Raw genomic sequence first — 19,246 nt, 5'->3', positions numbered from 1 at the left:
TCATTAACTTTAGAATTTGATGCCAGCAACACGTGACTAAGAAGTTGGGAAAGGTGGCAATAAATACTGATAAAGTTGAGGAATGCTCATCAAACACTTATTTGGAACATCCCACAGGTGAACAGGCAAATTGGGAACAGGTGGGTGCCATGATTGGGTGTAAAAGTAGATTCCATGAAATGCTCAGTCATTCACAAACAAGGATGGGGCGAGGGTCACCACTTTGTCAACAAATGCGTGAGCAAATTGTTGAACAGATTAAGAAAAAACTTTCTCAACCAGCTATTGCAAGGAATTTAGGGATTTCACCATCTACGGTCCGTAATATCGTCAAAGGGATCAGAGAATCTGGAGAAGTCACTGCACGTAAGCAGCTAAGCCTGTGACCTTCGATCCCTAAGGCTGTACTGCATCAACAAGCGACATCAGTGTGTAAAGGATATCCACACATGGGCTCAGGAACACTTCAGAAACCCACTGTCAGTAACTACAGTTGGTCGCTACATCTGTAAGTGCAAGTTAAAACTCTTCTATGCAAGGCGGAAACCGTTCATCAACAACACCCAGAAACGCAGTCAGCTTCGCTGGGCCTGAGCTCATCTAAAATGGACTGATACAAAGTGGAAAAGTGTTCTGTGGTCTGACGAGTCCACATTTCAAATTGTTTTTTGAAACTGTGGACGTCGTGTCCTCCGGACCAAAGAGGAAAAGAACCATCCGGATTGTTATAGGCGCAAAGTTGAAAAGCCAGCATCTGTGATGGTATGGGGGTGTATTAGTGCCCAAGACATGGGTAACTTACACATCTGTGAAGGCACCATTAATGCTGAAAGGTACATACAGGTTTTGGAGCAACATATGTTGCCATCCAAGCAACGTTACCATGGACGCCCCTGCTTATTTCAGCAAGACAATGCCAAGCCACGTGTTACATCAACGTGGCTTCATAGTAAAAGAGTGGGTTGTTGTGGCAACCAGCTAATGGGGATCCTTAATAAAAATAAGAATAAAAATTACTCTCTCCAACTTATTGCAAGACGCCATTGCTGCATTTATACCAAGAAAGATCATAACCAGAAAGCTTGGGGATGAAGCTTGGTTTGACGGACAATGCAGAAGAGCAGCCAAGAAACAAGTAAAGAGACAATTTAACAACAAGCTGAAAAAAGATCTATCGGACAAAGCACTCAGCTCGAAGAAATGGTGGGGCATTGTCAATTCTCTCTCCGGGACAAGTGGCTCTACGGACATACCCGTCATCGAACATCAGGGTATCTCCCATATCTCAGCAAGTAAAAAGGCCAACATCTTCTGCCAAACCTTTGCGGACAAGTGCACATTGCCTGAGGCATCAGCACAACCTTAGCTTAAGAGCCCACCACCATTCTCTCACTTTGGCAGTGTCCACTGCAAACCCAAAGAGGTGAGGAACATCCTACGCAAGCTAGACCCAGGTAGGGCCTCAGGGCCGGATGTAATCCCGACGAGGGTCCTCAAAGAGTGTGCCACAGCCGTCTCTTTAAACTCCTCTTCTCTCGTGGCTTGTTTCCTGACCAATGGAAAACTGCAGGAGTGATCCCAATTCACAAAAGGGACTCTAAATCAGATCCATCCAAATACCGTCCCATATCCCTGCTTAGCGTCATCAGTAAAGTGATTGAATCCTCTGTCCACAAACAGCTACAGAGATATTTCCTCCGCCATGACCTTATCTCCAGTAAACAATATGGTTTCAGACCAAACCACAGCACAGCAGACCTCCTTACAGTTTTGTCACAGACCTGGAACAACATCCTTTAAAAAGGTGGCAAAGTGTACGCTGTCGCACTGGACATTATGAGTGCATTCGACCAGGTTTGGCACAATGACCTTTGTGCTAAGCTAACTTCAAAGGGTGTAACTGGAAGACTGCATGTCTGGCTACAGAACTACCTTCAAAGAAGAGCCATCAAGGTTGTGCTCTCTGGTCAATCTTCATTTCCACTTTCCATCAATGTATCTACCCCAAGGATCAATTTCCGACCCATTACTATTCTCCATCTTCATAGATGATGTTGTGGAACAGTGTGAGAGCACCATATTCCTGTATTTGGACGACTCCACCATCTTAGCACCTAACAACATTAAATGGACCGGAGGTAGCTGCATTGATAAACAAAGATCTGGAGAACATCTGAAAGTGGGCTGACACCTGGAAGGTCACTTTCGAGCTCAACAAGTGCAAGGTTAAAATCCTGTCCAGAAAGAGGAATCCATCCCGCCCAGATCTCTTCTTCTGGGTAAATCGGGCTCTGTGAGCAGATAGAGTTTCTGGGTCTTTGTATTGACTCCAAACTAATGTGGACCAGCCACCTGTCCAACATCTGCAAACATGCTGGTCATGATCAACGTCTCGGAGCGCTACGTAAACTGGCCAACAAGCTTGGCCCTAAAGGCAAAGCCAACATTTACAAGATCCAGGTCAGGAGCATTATGGAGTACTCATGCCTAGCCTGGATGAATGCCGCTCAGACCACTCTCAGGTAGCTCAACATCATCCAAATAAAGGCTCTAAAAATCATTGCCGTGGATGAAGACTTTTCCATCAGCAAGCTGTCATCGACTAGCAGTTGCAGCAACGACTGCCCTTTATATGATGCACACCCCTAGTTGTCCTGCGAATCTTAAAGCACTGCTTCTCCCAGCTTACATCTCAGGTCGTATCACCCGAAGGGTGCTACCAAGCCATGCCCTGGAAACCCCAAAGTCAAACACCAAATGCCTCGAGAGGAGTTTTCTCCACTCTGCTTTTACAATATGGAACATTCTTCCCCCTGAGGTTGTTGGATACATTACATCAAGTAGTATTCATGCCTTTAAGAAGAGGCTGGACAAACACCTCCTTAGTTTGTGACTGTAATCCCTTAAAACTCAAGGATTTTTAATCATCAAACATAAAGTTCATATATACCTCTGAGTAGATAGAGATCAGTGATAGGTTCTTTGAATGTATTTTCTTAAACCTGTATCTGCAAAAGCGTGATAAATAAAAAAGGTATGCTCACAATTTAGACAATAACAAAAAGCTTAGCGAGCTCGTATCTGAAATTACTCGTGAGTTGAGGTACCACTGTAGATACATTTCTTATGATCTCACTCACTTTGTACCTCACAAGGTGATGGTGTGAGCATGCAGTATTCAGTGAGCCCTCAATCTGATGAATAAATTCAAACATAGTAGACTAATGCTGAAAGACAGAGAATAATTGGATTCCACCAGGACAAAAAATATTTGAAAATAAATTAAAATGTTGCTCTTCAAAGGCTTGACTGTGAATAGCCAAATAAAAAGTCTGAAGAGTGTCCATGAAAGTTAATTGCAGGCTCAAGTTAAGTCACATTAATTTAAACGTGTGGGTGCTAATCTTATTTTAGCTCAAACAAGAAACAAGTGATTGTTTAATCTAATCAAGGAATTCAACATTATGAAATGCGTAGGTTTTTATACACAGTAGGTACAGTAGCTATTCAACGATGTTTGCTTGAGTTAAAGGTCAATTATGAGTATTTGTGTTTTTTTCAGGCACTCTTCGGTAACAGTTTCTATAGACAGCTAAATAAGCGCTTTATCATTATTGTCCGCCGTATCCTCATTCAGTGGGTGTTCTGTATCTTGCTTAAATTCTCTACAATGCATTAAAGGTTGGGTTATAAGTGCATTTAGATAACGTCTGTTGTGTAATAAAATTGACTCAATGATACTTTGGCAGAAATGCAGGTCACAAGGTTGACTGAAGATAAAACTCGCAATCCTCAGATTGGGAGCAGGCCACTGTACAGCCTGAGACAAAACAGTAGAGTTAAAAGTGCAGCATTACTAGCAGAACAAATATATAAGTATGTCAGCAGCAGCCATGAATGTCCTGGTTTCACATCCGCTTAAATAAAACATAACAGAAACCATGAGATGCTGATGCGCCAAACAAATTTATGTTTTGACTTTATGTCTAAAAATACATACCCAGGAATGAATGCCCACATTTCTTGAAATTTCCGTTGTTTTTAATTTTAAAGCACGGTAGTTTATTTGGGTTTCATGAATATAAAATCCACATATGTAATCTAAATGTATTTACTTATGCTGGGATACAAGTAGTCCATGCACATGACTGGAATTTATTTAGAAGCTGCAGTGCATGGAGCTCCTCTTTAACTTGCAGCTGAGGCACACTGGCCTAATTAGACCTCCCATAGATGAAAGAATCATGTGAATTAATTGCTTTTGCGGGAGGGAGCAGCCTCAAATAATAACAGTCACACATTTGAGATTCAACACAGAGCAGCTGCCTACTACCTTCTGTTTTAATCTTTAATACAAATGTACTGTATTTTAATGAGTAGTTTTTGCAGTCGCTTAGGAAGGATTCAGGAATTTCTACCCGAGACAACGTTTTAGAGCATCACTGTATAGCCTGCATGAGGCAGACAATGGATTTGAACATGCATCCATCCCATCCATTTTCTATATTGCTTATCCTCATTGGGGTCGCGGGTTAGCTGGAGCCTATCCCAGCTGACAAGCGAGAGGAAGCCAGTCGCCAACCTAGTACATGGGTTTGACCAGGGGCGTCACTAGGTTTTAAGAACAAGGGGGGCTTAGCCCCCAGGAGATTTGCAGGATGTGAGTGCGCGAAGCGTACAAGAGAAACAAATTTGCACTTGCAAGGTCTTTTTTTTTTGGTACTGTTTATGGATCTAACTAAATCATTTTACACAATTAATCACAATATTTTAATCCAAAAATTAGAACAGTATGGCATCAGAGGGTTGGTCTTAAACTGGATTAGAAATTACTTAACCAACAGGAAACAATATGTGACGTTACACACATCTACAACGCTAATTATATCCTGTGGTGTACCCCAGGGATCAATACTAGGACCAAAATTGTTCAATCTTTATATAAATTACATTGTAAAGTTACAAAAGATTTAAAGTGAGTATTATTCGCGGATGATACGATTTGTTCAGCAGAGAACACATAGAATCTAATACAAATAACAGATTAAACAAATTAACAAATTAAAAAAATGGTTTGACAAAAACAGACTATCCTTAAATCTCAGTAAAACTAAAATAATGCTATTAGGTAACAATAGAAGAGAATGTCAAACAAAAATACAAATAGAAGGAATAGAAATTGAAAGAGTAAATGAAACCACATTTCTAGGTATACTGATTGATGATAAAATGAACTGGAAATCGCATATAAAAAATCTACAACATAAGGTGGCAAGAAAAGCTAAACATGCATCGAACCAAAAATCACTCCATATTCTTTACTGCTCGCTAGTGTTACCATATCTGAGTTATTGGGTAGAAATATACACTTCATTCATTAACCATGTTGCAAAAAAGATCAGTTAGAATAATACATAATGTTGGATATAGAGAACATTCCAACTTTTTATCTATAGAATCGAAAATACTGAAATTCCACGACATAGGGAATTTGCAAAAAACTAAAATAATGCACAAAGCAAACTAATCTGCTACCCAAGAACATACAACAATTCTTCTCAACAAAAGAGGAAAAATATAATCTTAGATAAAAATGCAATTTAAAACATTTGTATGCACGTACAACACTTAAAACCTATCAGTATGTGGAATTAAATTATGGAATGGATTAAGCAAAGAAATCAAACAATGTACTAATGTGATCCAATTCAAAAAACTGTTCAAACTTATGTCCGCCCTGAGATCGGTAGGTCGTGAGTTCAAACCCCGGCCGAGTCATACCAAAGACTATAAAAATGGGACCCATTACCTCCCTGCTTGGCACTCAGCATCTAGGGTTGGAATTGGGGGTTAAATCACCAAAATGATTCCCGGGCGCGGCCACCGCTGCTGCCCACTGCTCCCCTCACCTCCCAGGGGGTGATCAAGGGTGATGGGTCAAATGCAGAGAATCATTTCGCCACACCTAGTGTGTGTGTGACAATCACTGGTACTTTAACTTTAACTTTAACTTAAAGTGTTTACAATGTAGAAAGAAGAAGAACCATGATAAACATCATGAATTTATTCCATCCATCCATTTTCTAGATAATCTTATTTATCTCACCATATGAAATATAACTTACTTCACTAATTATTATTTATGTATTTATTTTTAATGTTATTACTTATGGAGTATATTGTGACACGTTGCACAGATGGTAGCAGTGTAAATGAACGTGCAAAGCACTACAGAGTTGACATTAAAACAGAGGAGATTCCTGTGGAAAGAAACTGGTGGAACGGATTGGATTGGATAATAAGCACTGACAAAGGGTCTCCACCTTACATTGTGAACTGAAGAGAAAAAAATGATTTATGATCATTGTTAATAGTAAAAGTTTATATTATTCTTTATTTATAATATTGCATATATATATATTGAAATTTTCTGCACTTTTTTGTAAAAAAAAAAAAAAAGATCACACCAAATTATTTAAGAGGGCTTAAAGGCCTACTGAAATGATTTTTTTTTATTTAAACGGGGATAGCAGATCCATTCTATGTGTCATACTTGATCTTTTCGTGATATTGCCATATTTTTGCTGAAAGGATTTAGTAGAGAACATCGACGATAAAGTTCGCAACTTTTGGTTGCTGATAAAAAAAGCCTTGCCTGTACCGGAAGTAGCGTGACGTCACAAGTTGAAAGTCTCCTCACATTTCCCCATTGTTTACACCAGCAGCGAGAGCGATTTGGACCGAGAAAGCGACGATTACCCCATTAATTTGAGCGAGGATGAAAGATTCGTGGATGAAAAACGTGAGAGTGAAGGACTAGAGTGCAGTGCATGGACGTATCTTTTTTCGCTCTGACCGTAACTTAGGTACAAGGGCTCATTGGATTCCACACTCTCTGCTTTTTCTATTGTGGATCACAGATTTGTATTTCAAACCACCTCGGATACTATATCCTCTTGAAAATGAGAGTCGAGAACGCGAAATGGACATTCACAGTGACTTTTATCTCCACGACAATACATCAGCGAAGCACTTTAGCTACGGAGCTAACGTGATAGCATCGTGCTTAACTGCAGATAGAAACTAAATAAATAAGCCCCTGACTGGAAGGATAGACAGAATATCAACAATACTACCAAACTCTGGACCTGTAACCACACGGTTAATGCTGTACCGCCTGACGAAGCCTAGCAATGCTGTTGCTAACGACGCCATTGAAGCTAACTTAGCTACGGGACCTCGATAGAGCTATACTAATAATATTAGCTCTCCACCTACGCCAGCTATCATCTGCTCATCAACACCAGTGCTCACCTGCGTTCCAGCGATCGACGGCGCGACGAAGGACTTCACCCGATCATCGATGCGGTCGGCGGCTAGCGTCGGATAGCGCGTCTGCTATCCAAGTCAAAGTCCTCCTGGTTGTGTTGCTGTAACCAGACGCTAATACACCGATCGCACCTACAGGTATCTTCTTTGCAGTCTCCATTGTTCATTAAACAAATTGCAAAAGATTCACCAACACAGATGTCCAGAATACTGTGGAATTTAGCGATGAAAAAAGACGATTTAAGCTGGCGACCGACCTATTCCAAAATGTCTGATTCAACTACTGACGTCACACACATACGTCATCATACTTAGACGTTTTCAACCGGAAGTTTCCCGGAAAATTTAAAATTGCATTTTATAAGTTAACCCGGCCGTATTGGTATGTGTTGCAATGTTAAGATTTCATCATTGATCAATAAACTAACGGTAGTCGGTAGTAGTGGGTTTCAGTAGGCCTTTAAGAGGGCAGAGGGCAGAGGAACATGTTACCTGCATATACCACAGAGGGGCAGTGCTGTTCTGTCAGCAGTCCATGCTCAATATATTGACAAATATATATATATTTTTAAAACGTTTATGTACTTCCAAATGTATCAGATAAGTTTAGGGAAGGCTTTTACAGCATGACCAGTGCACAACGTAAGGTCCATAAAGGGAGTGAATGAGGTCTGGTGAGGAAGAACAGAACAAATATCTTGTGGAAAGTGGTCCATGAAATGGAAGCATATACAGTATAAACTCAAAAAGGGCCACCAACTCCAAATTATCCATTTACTTGTGTCCTATTTATGTCATGTCCTTTTAATGTGCCTTGAATGTGAAGATTATGATTAATTTCATTCAAATACATTTTATTTTTTAGAAATAAGAAAGCTGATGTTTGATTAATGACTATATAACGATGTTTGGGGAAAAAAGAGATGTTGGTACAAAAGCTTTACAATAGTTGAGCAAAAGTATTTCTAAAGCGACCACAGTCATTGTGCAGATGTGTTTGTGTTTACGCGTGGGTTTGCCCAGATGTGTACACATGCCTTGAGCCTGACAACAGCAAACAAACTATGCCTCTTGGCTAATGTGTGAAGTGTGCCTTGACCTCTGTCTCACCATGTGGCCTCCAAACTGAGGTTTATTCAGGACAATATTTCTCTGACCAAATTGAACGGTGTAAGTGTTTTATTCTTCCAATATTGATGCCTATAAATGAGCATCAAGAAAGCATAAACACAAAACTATACATTTACATGGAGTTCAACAAAAAACACCATTCTTGGTGCTCTGGCACAGGAAACCAAATCCAGATTTGTGAAGTGTTAAGACCAATTACCGTTGTTTGTTCTTTTACATGGCTGTGAACAGACAAGGGCGGATTTAGGCTGCTCAAAACAAACAGTGTTAAAGGGTCAACAAGTACTTTCTAAAGTTACAAAGTCGCAAGATAAGCACAGAACACACAGAAGGGGTGCCAGGTTTGAATCGCGATTCTTATTCATTTATTACGATTCTAAATTGATTTGAAAAAAAATATTTTTATGCCATTTAGGATCGCGTATATGTCATACATTAGCGGCCATGAGCAGCTTTTGTAACCTGTAACAAGTTTTGACATTTTTAATGCATTCTACTATTTTGCCACCACACAGTGGAATGCACTACCAACAGTCCTTAAAATTCGAACTTCCCTACTAAATTTAAAAACTGCCATAAAATCAGGGCTCTGCTCAACTTGGACCTGATATGAACCAAAATGTATCCCTGCAGCTACTCTTCGAAGCATCAAACAGGTTTATATGTGGTTATAGTGTATATATATTTTCTGGACCATTCATCTGTCCATCAGTTGGTGACGTCTCTGCGCTGCTGACTTGTCTCCACTCAAGATGATCCCCTGCTGGCCCCACTATGGACTGGACTCTCACATTATTAACTAGATCCACTCAACGTCCATTGCACTGGTCGCCCAGGAGTTTCTCATTGTATCCCATTGGGTTGAGTTTTTTTCTTGCCCTGATGTGGGATCTGAGTCGAGGATGTCGTTGTGGCTTGTGCAGCCCTTTCAGACACTCGTGGTTAAGAGCTATATAAAAAAACTTTGATTGATTGATTGATTGATTGCCACCAAGAACGGGGCTGATTTTTATGCTAGAGTGCAAAAAAAACCATCAAAAAATTGTGTCTTCTTGTTTCTCATATCGATTGTTAACGAAATGCAAAATAAAAAAAAAGTTCAGTTCCCCTTTAAAGACTACATACGATAAGAGTTTGTTATTAAGATTTATGTATTATTCATTGAAAAGCTTTTTTAAAATATTTTCATTTATAAATGTTTGCTATTATTTTACCTTTCTTGGTTCGCGTTAAGACTCGTTCTACTTTAGTATAATGCAGACTAGCAGTGATACGCTTGAACTGCTTCACCAAGTTGGCGACACGCTCAGTCATATTTTGCTGATTTATTTACTTAATTCAGTGCATATTTTGGGGCGACATGGCTCAGTTGGTAAAGCAGCCTTGCCAGCACCTTAAGGTTTCCAGGTTTGAGTACCGCTTCCGCCGACCTAATCACTGCCGTTATGTCCTTAGGCAAGACACTTTACCCACCTGCTCCGAGAGCCACCCACACTGGTTAAAATGTAGCTTAGTTGTCGATAATGGGAGTCACTATTTAAAACGCTTTGAGTCTCAAGAGGAAAAGCGCTATTTAAATATAATTTACTTCACAATGAATATCAGCCGCTTCTTCTTCTCAGAACTGTCTTTCACCCTCACTTTCTTCCTTCTAAGGTTGGAAAACAAAGTTGTGTCCGTCTCTAGCTATAAGCTAATGCTAGCAAGTAGGACCAGATGTTTAGGGCGACTCTTACGGGGTTCACTGTGACAATTGCTATTCCAACTAATGGCTGGGATGCTTGTAACTCAATGTTGCATAGCAATCAGCCAGGAGACAGCTCTTATCTTAAAACACTCTTATGTTGGAGGTACCAATATAGAAGTAAAGGGCGAACTCTGGCCCCTTGGTCCTTAGCTTTCTGGAAATGTGGCCCTCAGAACAATTTAATTGAATAGCCCGGTATTACATCATTCTTTTGTCTGTTAGACCTAAAATAAAAGGGCAGACGTATTATTTGCAAAAAAAACATTACGTGCATAATCATTTCACCGAACACAAATTTAAAAGACTAACAAGTAAGAAAAGTTCTTTGTGTGGATTAAGGTTGTACAGTATACGGTTGTGGAGGGGGGCGTGGCCTGCGGGCCTGCAGCGAAGCGGGGTGTGCCAGGACCGGCCTCGAAGTCAGCGACAGGTGCGTAGATAGCCCACCTAGGCCTTGTTATCCAATCACCTGTCACTCTGTACAGAGCCGGCCCAAGGCATAAGCGTACTAAGCGCTTGCTTAGGGCCCCGCGGCCACCAGGGGGCCCCCAAAAGCAATTAACAAAAAATTCTTATTTTTTATTTTTTGCATGTACGAGTCTGACTGATGAATTCTAAATGATCAAAGATATATTATTGTACAAAAACACAATTTTAGGTCAACAGAGTGCTGCTGCTGATCTAGGCCTAGTGATTCTTCCTGCCTCTCTTTAAATGTAAAGCTGCCTCTGCTGCACCTGTGACGTTTGCCGCACTGGGCATCAAAAGCGCAGATAGAGGCAAAACAATGTCACAAAAAAGAACATATCCTTCAGGTGCAGAAAAAAGGAAGAAGAAGAAAGTGGAAGAGGAGAAAAAATGCCATGATAAAGGTATGTTTGCATGACTCGGTAATAAAAAGTTTATCAAAGAGATTTGTAGCTGTAATTAGCTTTAGCTAGGTGACGTTAGCTAGCTAGCGCGGTGCTAGCAATATGTTTTTAGCATCAGGTTACTAGTGAGATATGTTGTTTGCACAAATTGTTTGCAGCAGAGCACGGTAATTTATGTGAGTAAAATAAACATTATTTTTTACATCAACTCATAAGTTATGTGAAACTTCCCCAGGAGCATTGTTAAAATACTTTGGAGGCACAGAATCAGCCCAGAGCCAGTCCACATCCTCAGGCTCAACTGTGAGTGATGAATCAGGTGAGGAAAAGACTGTCACCATACAGTATACATTTAATTTCTTAGTATAAACATTACACCTGAAGGGAAATTAATATAGTCAAAGTATCTCATTAATATGTGTGCCTATATGTATGTATTTCATCTTAGGTCCATCTCCATCCTCTACAGTGCTCTCTCACACACCTCCATCCTCTGTGCCCACTGTTCCCTCCATGTCTGAAGCCACAGCTGATTTATCTAGTAAGTTAACTGCAAAACACCCTTTATAATTGCTCATTGTACTGCAGAACATTCTGAGATTAATAATTATGTCCAACAGTGCAATTTAATGACCTTATAGGTCCTTCTTTTTTAGTCAATGTCTTTCTTTGGTCACTTCCTCAGCAATTTCCACCACAACGTCCTCTTCACACCATGGACCATCATCAGCTCCGCCAGTTGACCCAGCTGAGTGGCCTTCTTTCCTCTCAGATTCAGACAGGACTGAGCAGGTGATCAGAGGACCACTGTCTATTAAGGAGAACTTTTCATTCCCCAAACGGCATGATGGCCGAAGTTTTCATCATCATTATACCTACAGACAGCTAGTCAACGGGGGAAAAGTCAAGCGTAGCTGGCTGACTTATTCAAAAAGTAAAGATGCAGTCTATTGCTTTTGCTGCAAATTATTTTCCAAAAAGTCCTTAAAACTGGCAGCCGAGGGACAGCGGGATTGGGTCAACATAGGTGCACTGCTGAAACAGCATGAAAACACTGACGATCATTGTAGCAACATGGTGAAATGGAAGGAATTTGCCTTGCGTCTTTCAAAGGGGAAAACTATTGATGAGACAGAAATTGGCCTCCTGGAGGCAGAAAAGAATCGCTGGAGAGACGTTCTCACACGCTTAGTCACTATTATCCAGTCACTGGCAGAAAGGAACCTGGCACTGAGGGGATCTGTTGACACATTACATCAGGCGAACAATGGGAACTTTCTAAAAGAAGTGGAACTGATTGCTAAATTTGATCCTGTGTTGAAAGATCACGTGAGACGCATTGACAGTGGAGCAGAGCATATCACATACTTGGGGAAAACTATTCAAAATGAGTTGATAACCTGTATAAGTGATAAAATAGTGGAGACAATGGTGTCTGAAATCAAACAGTCAAAATACTATGCTGTAATACTGGATTGCACCCCAGATGTTAGTCATCAAGAACAGATGTCTGTTGTTGTGCGCACTGTAAATATTGACAAAACACCTGAGGTAAAGGAGCACTTCTTGGGGTTTCTTCTAGCTCCTGAATCTACTGGTCAAGGCTTGTCTGAACTAATTATTCAGAGGCTTGAAGAGTTGAACATCCCCTTTGAGAACTGTAGGGGACCATCATATGACAATGGCGCAAACATGAAAGGTGCAAATAAAGGTGTACAGGCAAGGCTTTCAAAAAAAAATCCACGTGCTTTTTATGTGCCTTGTGCACCCCATAGCTTAAATCTAGTGGTTTCCGATGCTGCTAAAGGGTCCCTGGATGCCACTTGCTTTTTTGGACACGTGGAAAAATTATATAAACTCTTCTCAGCTTCCCCTCAAAGGTGGGCAATCTTGAAGAAACATGTGAACATCACACTCATGTCTTGGAGTGAGACACGATGGGAAAGCCGGGTTAAAAGTATTGAACCATTACGCTACCAAGCAGACAAGGTAAGAGAGGCTTTGTTAGAAGTCAGGGAAAAAACTACTGACCCTACACTAAAAGTTGAGACCCACTCGCTTGCTGAAGAAATCGGGTCATTCAGATTTCACATTTGCTGTGTGGTTTGGTATGACATTCTCTCCAAGATTAACATCACAAGCAAACTACTTCAGTCAGCCAACATGCAGTTGGATGTTGCAGTGGGGCTCATTCAGAAAAACAAAGAAAATGTAATCAGTTACAGGGCAACTGGTTTTAAAGATGCACAGATCTCAGCAAAAGAGACATGTGAACAAATGAACACTGAAGTAGTGCTGAAACAGAAGAGGTTGCGAACGACAAAAAGGCACTTTGCCTATGAGATGACTGATGAGCCACAATCTGATGCCATGAAGAGGCTGGAAGTAACCTTTTTTTATGTTGTGGTAGACTGTACCATCCAGTCTTTGGAGGACCGCTTTCAGTCCGTAGGGGAGGTTAGAAGCATTTTTGGAGTGCTTTTCAACTTTAGCCAACTTGATGCACAGGCAAGGAAGGACCAGTGTAAAGTTCTCAGAGACAAACTCACCTTTGGAGAACAGTTTGATATTGATGGGAGTGCACTGGCCACAAAGATGGAGAACCTTCCAGAACTCCCTAGAGCACAGATGACCCCCTTTGAATTGCTCACTTACCTCTCTCAAAATGAGATCTGTTAGTTGTACCCAAATCTTTGGGTAGCTCTGCGGATAGCCTGCACTCTTCCTGTGACTGTTGCATCTGCAGAGCGGAGCTTTTCCAAGCTCAAATTAATAAAAAACTACTTGAGATCTTCCATGGCTCAAGAAAGACTGAGTGGACTGGCAGTGATTAGTATTAATAACAAAGTCGGCCATCAGATATCTTACAGCGATGTCATAAATGACTTTGCCTCCAGAAAAGCCAGGAAGCACAGGTTTTAAGGAGTGAGTGGAGTGGTGTGGGTGGTGAAGAACAGAGGAACAAAACTGTGATGTGATGGTCAAATGTGTGAATTAAGGACCTTAATTTAAGGTAGTTTATTTAGATTTTTTCCCCAAAAATTTTTTGCACATCGTTATGTACATTTACATAGTTTTAATATGTAGTAACTTTATATTTGTTTATAAACCGTTATGTTACCTTGTTTCTGGTAACTCTGTTCATTAATATTATTTAAGTATTTGCTTGATATTTAATTTAATTATGTTGTTTTTTGTACAATTGAATTTGTTCCTTTTTATATATATTTAAGTGATTTTATTGTTGCACTTTATTGTTTTTCTTGCACTACGAATTATTTTTGCACATTGCTGTTTCAGGTTTTTGTTACCAAAAATAATAGTGAATCAGAATCAGCTTTACTGTCCAGTTATGTTTAACACACGTGGAATTTAACTTCAGTAGACTGCGCTCTCTTTGTACAAAGTAAACATTAAATGTGAACAATAACTAAAAATATAAACTAGTAATTAAAGACTAATATGTATAAGACTGATGAGACAAGATGACACTTTTACTGTAAATACAAAGCTTTATCACTTGGACTGTTCAACCCCAGGCCACTCTTGTAGCTGAATGTTTTCTACATTTTAAGATTAGGAACCATATGTGGCACTCTGGACATCATTCGTTCATTCATTGGTATTATTTATGTTCTTAACTGGGCCACCCCCATATCTTTATAAATGACATGCCATTTGTAAAGACATGCCAGGCTGACAATAGGATAATGTAAACAACACTGCCAGAGCCGCAATGAGTTTATAGTAGGTGTATGAATGATCAACAATCAATATTATTGGCAGAAATAGAGGGCCCCAAAATCAAATTTTGCTTAGGGCCCCATGGAGGCTTGGGCCGGCACTGACTCTGTACAAGCAGCGAGCCGGGAGGAGAGAGGTTGTTGGAGCTGGAGCAAGAGCGCGAGCGAGAGCGAGAGACCAACAGACTACTGCTGAAAAGCAATCTGAGAACATTATTGAAAAATAAAAGTCTATTGTAACCATGAAACGGGCTCGCATGACAATACTTGGTGGTCTGGAGGACCCACTGGAAGAGAGCTTTCACAACGGTATATTAGTATAGTATTGCGATACTAATGAATCATTTTTGGTACGATACCGTCTTTGAAACGTACCGGTCCCGCACCACCCCACGCTCGCGTCGAAGTCACGCCGTGACATTGCTGGTTTACGAGCAGACGAGCACGGTCGGCGGCACACAATCACAGAGTACTTACAAGCAAACACAGTGTGTAGACAGAAAAGGGAGAACGGACGCATTTTGGCTTAAAAACTAACGATATAGGTGAAGTTATAATACTGAAACGCCCTCAGGAAGAGAGGTGCTTTAAGACATGGCTAGCTAGCTAGCGGCTAACGTGCATTCGCCGTCGGCAGTGTTTTAGCTACTTCTAAATCACTAATCCTCGCCTCCATGGCGACAAATAAAGTAAGTTTCTTACAAGTATCATCCCTGCAGGATGAGGAATAGCTAAACATGCTTCACTCCACACCATAGCTCACTGGCGCCAAAATGTAAACAAACTGTTGTGTACTAGGCAAAGGGAAGGAGGCGACACCAAGGCAGAACTGCGTTTTTGAAGGTTTATTTAAACCTTTGATGAATGTGTGGGAAGTGTATGCTACCACTAGTGAGTGAATGCAGACTATGTGTGGAATTAACAATGTAGAATTTACCAGAGGGTGTTGTCGGTGCGTGTTGGATGTATCTTTCGTCGAATCCAAAGGGGAAGGCGAAGGGGTAGTCAGCAGGAAGGCAAGCAGTCGGGGGCTGGAGAGAGGCAACGATGTCAGGGTCCAAACAGTGGTCAAGGATCGGGGAAGGCAAGCAACAATCCGGGAGGAGGTCGTGAGGCAAGACACGATCGCGGAAAACACTGTGGAAGACACAAAAGACATCAAAACAGGAACGAGGAAGAGCACAATGAAGGCGAGCAAGGAACGAGGGAGAGGTGCCAGACGTGATGCTTACTCAGGTGAGATTGGCTACGTTCTGGCAAAGGTCTCCTGGCTTCGCTGTCTCTTTATGCCGCTCCCTCTCGTCAAGCCCAGGTGTGATGATGAGTGATTGCCTGCAGCCTTGTCGCTGCCCAGCGTGAGCGGGGGCGTGTCCGAGCGAGCAGCCAGAAGAGGAATTGTGACACTCAGAATTAAGAGAGACACGGGTTCGAATCCGCGCCGTGACAGTACCTCCCCCCTTAGGCGAGGCACCCGACGAGCGCCGGGGAGCATCAGGATTGGCGCGGTAGAAATCCTCTAGAAGTGAGGGATCGGCAAGATAGGAGGCTGGTACCCAAGACCTGTCCTCTGGTCCATAACCCTCCCAGTCGACCAGATACACAAGCCCCCTACCCTGTCGACGGACCCTGAGGATTTCTTTAACCGTCCAAACCTGATCTCCATTTTCCAGGAACCTAGAGGGAGGGGGGGCAGGAACAGGGGGAGACAGAGCGCTCTCCGCTACCGGTTTTATCTGTGAAACATGTACTACCGAGTGTCTCTTAACCGAGGGTGGGAGAGCTAGCTTGACAGATACGGGGTTAATTATAGAGATGATGGGGAATGGACCAACGTAACGGGGTGCTAACTTCTTAGAAGGTACCTGAAGATTAAGGTCCTTGGCCAATAACAAGACTTGCTGGCCCGGCCGATAGGATGGAGCCGGGACGCGATGACGGTTGGCGTTGCGGCACATCTTTGCAGAAGCCTTCCCTAAGGCTGCTCGAGCGGCTCTCCACACCCTCTGACACTTCCTTATGTGGGCCTTAGTAGAGGGCACTGCAATCTCCAATTCTTGCTGGGGAAACAAGGGGGGTTGATAGCCCAAAGAACATTCAAAAGGTGACATACCGGTAGCGGAGCTCCTCAAGGAGTTGTAGGAGTATTCCACCCAAGGAAGGAACTTGCTCCAGGTAGTGGGCTTCTTACTGGCGACGCAGCGGAGCATGGTCTCCACGCTCTGGTTCGCCCTTTCAGCCTGCCCGTTGCTCTGGGGGTGGTATCCCGAAGTGAGACTGACCGAGGCCCCAATCCCCCTACAAAAGGCTCTCCAGACTTGTGAAGAAAACTGGGGGCCCCGATCAGACACAATGTCTACCGGGATAACATGCAATTTGATGACGTGAAGTGTGAGGAGGTCAGCCGTCTCCGAAGCAGAAGGTAGTTTGCCAAGAGGAATGAAATGGGCTGCTTTGGAGAATCGGTCTACAATGGTTAATATGGTAGTGTTACCTCTGGAGGCTGGAAATCCTGTGATGAAATCCAAGGCGATGTGTGACCAAGGGCGGGCAGGGATGGGGAGCGGGTGAAGGAGACCAGCTGGGGGTCTGTGTGATGCCTTGCTGCGGGCACAAGAAGAACATGCTGCGATAAACTCACGCGTGTCTCTGGCCATGGATGGCCACCAGAAGCGTCTACGAAGCAGTGAAAGGGTTCTTTGGAATCCAGGATGGCAGGAAAACAGGCTAGAGTGGCCCCAATCCAGGACTCTGGATCGCAGTTCCTGATGGACAAAGAGCTTGTTGGGTGGTCCACCCCCAGGTCCTGGATTGGAGCGCAGTGCAGTTTTAACAAGTTCCTCCACTTTCCAGGAAACCATCCCCACAATGCGAGAGGGAGGAAGAATGGGGACATCCACTGGGCGCTCAGAAGGTTCCTCCATAAACACTCTGGAGAGAGCGTCCGCCTTAGCGTTCTTGGATCCGGGTCTGAAAGACAGCAAGTAGTCGAAGCGGGAGAAGAATTGTTGCCATCTTGCCTGTCGATTATTCAGCCTCCTGGCAGAGCGAATGTGGAGGAGATTGCTGTGGTCAGTTAGGATCTGGAACTGGTGACGAGCCCCCTCCAACCAGTGTCTCCATTTGGCAAGAGCTTCGTGGACCGCCAACAGTTCTCTGTTCCCAGCGTCGTAGTTCCGCTCTGCCAGGGATAGGCGTCTGGAAAAAAATGCAACTGGGTGAATGAGATTACTGTTGTGTACTAGGCAAAGGGAAGGAGGCGACACCAAGGCAGAACTGCGTTTTTGAAGGTTTATTTAAACCTTTGATGAATGTGTGGGAAGTGTATGCTACCACTAGTGAGTGAATGCAGACTATGTGTGGAATTAACAATGTAGAATTTACCAGAGGGTGTTGTCGGTGCGTGTTGGATGTATCTTTCGTCGAATCCAAAGGGGAAGGCGAAGGGGTAGTCAGCAGGAAGGCAAGCAGTCGGAGGCTGGAGAGAGGCAACAATGTCAGGGTCCAAACAGTGGTCAAGGATCGGGGAAGGCAAGCAACAATCCGGGAGGAGGTTGTGAGGCAAGACACGATCGCGGAAAACACTGTGGAAGACACAAAAGACATCAAAACAGGAACGAGGAAGAGCACAATGAAGGCGAGCAAGGAACGAGGGAGAGGTGCCAGACGTGATGCTTACTCAGGTGAGATTGGCTACGTTCTGGCAAAGGTCTCCTGGCTTCGCTGTCTCTTTATGCCGCTCCCTCTCGTCAAGCCCAGGTGTGATGATGAGTGATTGCCTGCAGCCTTGTCGCTGCCCAGCGTGAGCGGGGGTGTGTCCGAGCGAGCAGCCAGAAGAGGAATTGTGACACTCAGAATTAAGAGAGACACGGGTTCGAATCCGCGCCGTGACACAAACGCCATTGGTAGATCGACACCTAACATCCACTGTAATCATATCAAGTACAAGCACGTATCGAGTCGATACTACTATGATTACGTCGATATCTTTTGGCATCACAACATCTTCTTTCCTTTTTTTTAAAATGTGTATTATGTTTATAAACTCAGGAAATATGTCCCTGGACACATGAGGACTTTGAATATGACCAATGTATGATCCTGTAACTATTTGGTATCAGATCGATACCCAAATTTGTGGTATCATCCAAAACTAATGTAAAGTATCAAACAACAGAAAAATAAGTGATTATTACATTTTAACAGAAGTGTAGATGTAACATGTTCAAACAGGAAGTAAGCAGATTATAACAGAAAATGAACAAGTAGATTAATAATTAATTTTCTACCACTTGTCCTTAATAATGTTGACAAAATAATAGAATGATAAATGACACAATATGTTACTGCATATGTCCGCAGACTACTTAGGAGCCTTTGTTTGCTTACTTACTACTAAAATACAAGTTGTCTAGTATGTTCACTAT

The sequence above is a fragment of the Nerophis lumbriciformis genome, linkage group LG01, assembly GCF_033978685.3.
Source record: "Nerophis lumbriciformis linkage group LG01, RoL_Nlum_v2.1, whole genome shotgun sequence".
Taxonomy (NCBI): domain Eukaryota; kingdom Metazoa; phylum Chordata; class Actinopteri; order Syngnathiformes; family Syngnathidae; genus Nerophis; species Nerophis lumbriciformis.
This window is presented reverse-complemented; position numbering follows the sequence as displayed.